Genomic DNA, 8350 nt, shown 5'->3' on the forward strand with positions numbered 1-8350 from the left:
GCTTCACACAGGTGATATTCAACCCAGTGACCTGGATTTTCAGTGGATGCCACATGGGTCTTCTAGACCTGTTCTAAAATAGATCAATATTAATATTTCATTGCTGCCTTTCTTCTCTAGCCACTACAGCTTTATTATAAAACTCCAGTGTACTGCTCCTTATGGCACCATATGTAATTTAAAAATGTACCCCATTTCTCCAGGTCCTACAACTGTGAACACCTTCTCTAACACCAAAGTATCTTGTCTCCTGTCAGGGGTGGTGAGAACTGAGATTGCTTAGCACTATCACACAACAATAGTAGTAAGTATGGAATGAAACAAAAATTAGATTCTATTTTGATACCTTTTAAATTGTTTGAACCAATAATTAAGTTTGTGAATCGATAGAAAATGAAGACAAAATGCCTTTCTGCCATGGGCACAACAGTCCATTTTGCAGAATCTGTTATGAAGGGGTTTTTACAAGTCTCTTATCTGAACTCTTCTCAGAAGGCTGCACTGTAGCATTACTTAAAAACAGCAGATAATTTACCCTAAAATAAGAACATTTCAAGTAAAAAACATGCTTAACTTGTGTATAAAAACAGTCTGAACTACAATTTTCTCATTGTGAAAGTTCATATAGCTAATTTTATTTTATTAATTATTAAAATTCACATTTTTTCAGAACTCTTAGAAAGTATCTTTTATTCATCAAGGTATAGCTCAATATATATGTCAGTGCTGTTTCCTATAGGACAAATAATTGAAAAAGGTCAGACTAAGATTCACTGCCCATTCTTCTAGTTCCAAAATATTTCAAAGTAATTTACTCTTGTGACTTTTTGCTTACTCTTAAGTTTTAGGTATGATTAACTATCTATTAAAAAAATATGCTTGCAAGTTATTTCCTTAGTTTTGTCACTTCTTATGACCATGAAAATATAAGGGGATGATAGACCTGGCTGTGCAGTAAAATGCATTTAGTTTTGAGAGTTCTCTGGTTTATGTAAAAACTTTTTAGGACCACAATTATATGTATTTAAAACAGTAGTTAAAAAAAAAAAAAAAAACAAAGAAACAAATAGGACAAATGAAAACACCACAGAAAACAGAAAAAAACAGTCTTGTTCACATTTATCTTTTTTCATATCACCATAATTTTACCAATTAAGTTTTTTGGTTTTGTATCTTGATGGAAACTGCAGAAAGGAGCTTTCTTCATAAGAGTCACAAAAGTTATGATCCATTTCAATCAAGTTTAGCATATAATTTCAGACTACTAAGTATACTGATTCATCAAGCTCCATTTATAATAAATAGAGAGGCCTCTGTACTTCCATTTGCAAAATGAAAGGGCTTCTCTTTCTCTTGATTGTCTTTCTCACTCCTTTTAATAAAGTGGGCTAGTTTATCTTACCTCAAAAGAAGAAAGAATTCATTTTATAACAAAACACCAACATTTCAGTCTAAAAGTGTTTCTTTTGTCATTAAAGGGTTTTTTTAGAATTTCCTTCTGAAATAAACATTTTGACAGACTGTCTTTCTCTATGTATATTTATATTTTGTAATCTTTTTTGAAAGTATTTCAGGATCGTGAAGACTACTCAGAGCCTTGACAGACCAAGTTAAAAATAAAATCATAATGTTGTCACACGTTTTCTGTATCTGTAACTGATTTGATATATATGTACTTGTGTAATATATGAACAATATCAAAGGTGCATATTCACATTTGTCCTCTCCCTTTCTCCTGAAATCATTTGTATTCTATTTATTTGAAACTGTACCAGAAATAACTATAGGATTTCTGATAGTACATCCAGATCAAAGAGAGGCACTTATCATTTTGATCATTAAAGTGGATCAACTTATTTTACAGCAGAACCTTCCTCTGACTTCTATAACGTCTTTATAATGTTATAAATGGCAATGTGGGTTTTTTTAAATTTTTGTGTTCTTGCTCAAGGCATATATCTAAAGGTTCATGCTACAGAATGCCAGAAACAGCATGATCCTTTTATTCAGAAGAAAGATCCAATGTCACTTAGAAGCATGTTGATGGTAAAAAAAGGAAATGTATCCCAGTAGCCATAAATAGAATTCTAGATATCTTGCTCTGCATCATAGTTGCACTGTTGTATTCCATGGTTAGGGAGAGAGGTTCATGTGGATCATCCTGAAGACTGGCATAAATAGGTAGCCTAAATCTTCAAGGATCATGCTGGAGCAAAGACTGGCTTGAGTAAGGAGAGGGAAGATAAAGTCATTGATGGGGTGAGGGGTTTGCTTTGAAATTTGAAGATGCTTTTTTGGAAACCTTGTTATGAAGTTATATAAATAGGAGGAAAAGAGAGATCAAAGTGACAAACTAGGAAAACAAAGTTTTTCCAGTATTTTCCATTAAAGAAACAGAACACAGGCAGAATTCTATTTCAGTGCCATCAGGTACTTAAGATTCCTGGTAGTGTTTTACATTTTCTGTATTTTCTTAATTCTTAACACTGTCACTGGGTGGCTGGAATTAGGAGACATATTTATATGTCTCCTCTTATTGAATTATTTTTTTAACAATGAAAATACAAAATGCATGATTAAATTATGTTCTCCAAGGAAGAAAATGCAGTATGTCCCAGAGAGGGTATTAAAGGCTGAATTGTGGTCTAGTTTAATGGCAATCTGTACTGTTTCCATGGGTATTAAATTCGCAGTTTTGAGGGGTTTCTGATTCAGAGATGAACTAGCTTTTCAGAAGAAAACTATCTATATGGAATACTTGTGGTAGATTTAATTTTATTGTCTTTGAAGATAAAAACCGTGACCGAGAGAAGAAATTCCAAATATATGTGACTGTTTATGTAGAAAAATACCTTTACTATGGTTTGAGCCATGTTTCCAAGGAAAACCACATGAGATGAATAAAAATTTTTGACAAAATGGAGTACATAGAGAGTCCATCTATGCAGTCCATTTTAGTAATTTATTAGTTTTGCCACCTTTTAAAATGTTGCCAGGTACTTATATCTTCATTCTGGGCTGAAACAGCTAAACCTAACTGGTTTGAAGTTTAATAGTTCAACATTAGGTCTCAGAATAAAATATCATGTACACAATGCTTCATTTCACAGATGTACAGATATATTCAATTTATATAAGCAAAATTATATATAAAATAAATATTTCAGATATTTATTGAAAAAAGGGGGAAAAAAGAAAATGAATACAGGAGAAATGCCTGTGTCAAAAATATAACTATATGATATGGAGAGGGCGATTAAGTTTTATTAAATTGTGGCAATTAGACATAACCTGTAATAATAAGGAGAAATTTTCATCAGAAATTGAATTTCTTTTTAATTATGAATAATCAGATTTTTTTATATTTCAGCAAATACTTTTACATTATATTCAATTTGCAAGACTAATGTTAAATACTGTACAGGTTAATGGCTGTCAAGTATTTCCTATACTCAATAGAAGAATTTGTTCTTCTATTAAAAACAGAAATAAACTACATTGTTTATAGCCTGCTTTTTTCTCGACATGCCCACATGGATGTGATACTCATCACATCACAGAGTAGCCATTATAATGCCTTTTGCATTTGTGAGGGTGAGAAAATACACATCTCACAATGCCATAATGCAGAGTAAAGAGACCTTGTCTCAAGGCACATGAAAAGGTAAATGCTGGAATAGGCAGTGGGCAGGCTCTTCTTTGACTGGCTGCTGCTTGAATAGTGTTAACACTCTCAGTAATTTAGTTCTGACAAGTGCTACTGTCATCCTTAGGGGGGCAGATAGACTGGAACTGCAGAAGTGAGCAAACCTGCTGATATGTAGAAAAATTCCTGTTATTCTTCTGGCTTTTCTCTCTCTCATTATAAACCAAGAAGTTATTTTTAAAGTGTGCAGGTTTCCAGCTTTTATGCAAAGATATCCTTTGACAGGTCCTGTCACAGTCAAAAACCACCTCAAGTTCCCACAGCAGCAAAATCCAGCCTTGTTTCCTCATATGGCTGACTGTAGTAGTGAACTGAAACATGTGAATGTGAAACAGCAAGCATTGGGATCGATTTTTTAATATATAAAAAAGAGACCAAGTGAAAGAGAAATAATTGTATTGTTTCATCTACAATTAAAAATACACGACAACTAGCTGTTGATAGTAAACTCTCTCCACAAGGGTCCAAATTTTATCATTTTTGTCTGTATTTTAGTCATTGTTGCCCACATAAAGGAGAAGTGAGTGATAAGCAGTGTTCTCACAAGTAAAGTGACTCCTCAGGTTCATTCAAGAACACAAATAAAAAGTAGAATCATATTGTTAATGCATAATATCATGGGGCAAAGTTAGGTTGTATACCTAATTTCACTTTGCTTCTCTATGCCCTAATGCTTTTTTAATTTTTAAGTTCTCTTTTTTATAGTTTCTTTTGCAGATAATTGTAATATATTCCAATAATAGATTGCAGGGAGAGTTAGTAGTTTTGTTGGCTTTTTTAATATAAATTATTCATACTGTTAGATACAGGCTCTTATATTTAAATCTTTTGGAGTAAAAATTTTCTTATTCTGATGGTTTTATTTTCTGCTCTTCCTCTTAGAACACAGAAGATTGGGTTGGTTTTGTTTTCCCTCCAGAGCTTTTTTGTTTTGTTTATCTCTATCCATTATTGCTTCACTTGAAAATGGTTTTACTCCTCTGGGCTTCTGTAAAAACAAGCCTAGAGCCTGGCTGTAGAACACTTAACCTCTGATTCTGACCTTTCACACACAGAATGAAATTCTTACAAGAACTCTTTTCTAACTGGAATTGTCAGTCAGGTAGAGTTATAACTTATGCTGAAAAAAAAAGGAAAAAAAATCAGTGTACATTTTTTTCCTTGACTAAAGCAGGCTGCTGTGTTTATCTCTGTGGGATTTAATACCGCTGAGATTGCAAGTCTTAAAGTTTGTGCGCCACATACCAATAGACCACATGGGGAATAATTTTCTTTTTAAAAAATTAAAAGCTTTATCTGGAATGTAATCAAAGGATGGATCCATGCAAGAAAGTATTGTAAAGTGTTGTTCTTACTGGGCATGCATGATAAGCATGGAAGCTATTTGCAATCAGACAAATGGTTATATGTCTGCTACAATAATAATATGGTTTAAACATTTCTGTATTGATTGGATAGTCTGGTCACTAAATAAAATATGGGGGTTTGTGACTGAGTCTGGGAAGGAAATATTTCTTTCTTCTCAGCTGTAGGGAATAGAATCCCTGTAAATAAAACAGAACAAGCTTTATTCTGTGAGAAATGTCAGGGTTCAGATTTTGTGCCTAAGGCTCCTTCTCCTAACTCAAGGTGACCTCACCTGGATTGCATATAGGAGAAAATTTCCAGCCTTTCCTGAACCCTGTAATTTATCTGTGTGCTGGCAGCCTGCTGTCCAGCACAAACCTGAGCTGTGCTTCCCCACAGTTAAGGACACCCACGACCATAGGCATGTGCTTGAGCTGAATGCTCCAACTTCCCTAGGATTTCCACCAGTGCTATTATTGATCAGACTGTAAATGGACCCCACCCTTTCAGCAAATACACAGCTGCTAGTACCATTGTTTCATGTTAATTTTTATTCAGCACCAGAGGGGAAAAAAACCACAATAAACTTCAAAAAGATTCACACAGCAGGAAGGGAGCCTTGAGTAACATTGCTGTGATTCCCTCTGCAATGGGAAGGATTGTCTTCTCGTTTAGGGACACTTGGTATTTCATCACAGAGGATTAAGACACAGCTTTTACTGAAGTCCACTTGTAAAATTTTCCTGCCTATTATGATGTACTAGGCTATAACATGTTAGGAAAAAAATACTGTTAAAATAATCCTCAACACTCTGATTTCCTTTGGTAGCTGAGAATAAGGCAGTGCAAGGCAGTCACTACCCCTAAATCAAAAATACTGTTCAGAAACATAATATCTTTTCAATTAATATTTAGGTCTTGGCATTGACATAATCATCCATGGTTGAGAAAAAGCACCATATTTTCCAAATACAGTGAACAGACCCTTCAGAGAAGGATCGCTGGGTAACAGCAGGATAAGGAATCACAAAGCACTGCAGGTCTCAAACTGAGGGCTGTCTTGGGAAGCATTTGGAAGATCATTTATCTGTCAAAGAGAAGCTCATTATTTTCTCCACAACGTTTTTCCATCTTTAAAGTCAATATATATTAGCTTTACTTTGAGGTGAGTCATTTCAATTGTCTCAGAGATTTTCCCAAACAAAATTCCTACTGTTCTGAAAAGAGTACAGAATTCTAAATAGACAATAGGGTGTAATTTCACATTTTCTTACTTCCTTTGAAATATATTTTAGTCCTTGAAAAATTGAAGAGTTTAAAAGAGCCAAAACCCCTATCACTTTGGTGGACGTGTTACAGCTTTTCTTGCAACTAATGAGAACAATGAGATGGAGATTATTATAAACAGCCACAATGAGAAGTTTAAACACAGTTTGAACATTAGTGACATGACTCTATGACTCATTTTATAATGTAGTGCCCAAGGCTGTTTAATTAAATCCTCAAATGGCAATAGTAGTGCTCTCCAATTTTATCAAAATAATTGATGCCAATGTAAATTAGTTTAAAACCTGAGAGTCAATGAAAATAGAAAATGTTGTCAGGAAGGTCAAGACTGGTAAATGCAATTTTATGTTCAAGATGCATCACAGTTCTGAGTCTTTCCTTAAATGAAAGCTTGGGTTTTGTTTTTTTAGGAGTTTTGTTTGTTTGTTTGTTTGTTTTTGTTTTTGCTTTGGGTTTTTTGGTTTGGTTTGGTTTGGTTTTTTGTTTGGTTTTTTGGGGGTTTTGTTTTTTTGTTTTTTATTGGGTATGTGAATAGTATTATCTTTTTGTTGTTTCCTTGTTTGTTTGTTTAGGGGGTGGGAGGAGGAGGGGATGGTGGTGGTTTGAACATATGTGGATTAAGATTCCCTGGAACAATTGATAAAAAAAATAGTCAACCAAGGTTGCTTCATATAATGATAGAAACCAACAGACACAAAAAGACATGGATTGCTCCTTTGCCAATTAGAAAAATTAGACGTTTAAAGACAGATAAACTTCAAAAAAGGGATAGTCTTTAAGATAATCAGGAAAAACTAAATTAAAACTTAAGATCTTATTACAACTTTTACTTGCTCAATAGACAAAAAAAATCTAGATTATCCATATGCCAGGTGACTGCATATCTCCAGCCAACAAGGTGTAAAATTAGCATCTCCTTCAATTTTGTGTTATATATTTTGTATATTTGTATATATAATGTGTTACAGATGAGTTTGGTTTAAAATCAACTCCTCTGTTAGTTCCCATAGACAAGACTTCGACTGTCCGATAGATAGAGACTTGGGAAACTCACCATCACCTTGAATATCAATCAACAGTTCAATGAGTTCTGAAAATCAGCCTTTTTGATTTTTCACCTATAATGGCAAGTCAGTGCTTTATCTATCTACTTTTTGAGGTCTTTCTCTCTATACCTATCCATTAATATGTTCTAAAATCCTTTTTAATGTCATAATTTAATTTCACAATCAATCACATGCTGCAAATAGATAACCTATGTTTAAATATGTATATGGGTATATTTCTTCTCCAAGAGGCCCCGAATGCTAATATTACTTTCACAATCATGATATGAGGAGCACTAAATATCTCTGTCCCTTTAGGTGACTACAATAAGAAAGTCTTATTTTGACTCAGGGGAAATCACAGTCTCTCTTTTGTTCCCCAGTATTTATGCTTCTGTGATTGCTTTGTTCAGGTATAATATTTTCTCTTTTCCTAACGACATTTGTGATCTCTGCTTAATAGTATGACAAAGTGCATTGCAGATTCTGATTTATTTAAATAAACTCCAGATCCCTTTGTCAAGCTATTGCTGTGACTTTACTATTCCTGCTCTGCCTTAAAATTACTCAAGAAATATTCTGTGGTCCACTATGCTAAATCAATGGCTTTTAAAATGTAAGTTAACAATCCACAAACTGTATTTTCTTCTCCAAGCAGGAACAGCATATCCAAATATCCCCTCATAGACCTCTTCAGATTAGGATTCCCACAGACTTCAACATTATTATTCATTATCTGTTTTAAACTGTTTAATAGAATTGTTCTTGCCATGCTCAGCTTGAGAGAATAATGTACTTTCATACTGTGTAGAACCTCTCTGTATAGTACTCAAAAAGAATTTTTTCTTGTGAGGAATATGAAGCATTTTGTGTTGATTGCCAGTGAAATGCAGAAAATACACATATAACCATTTGCTTTTTAGGGGGGCTGGAGTCGGGGGATTAAGCATTTATGAAATCAATT

Source organism: Zonotrichia albicollis, chromosome 2, assembly GCF_047830755.1.
Source record: "Zonotrichia albicollis isolate bZonAlb1 chromosome 2, bZonAlb1.hap1, whole genome shotgun sequence".
NCBI lineage: Eukaryota > Metazoa > Chordata > Aves > Passeriformes > Passerellidae > Zonotrichia > Zonotrichia albicollis.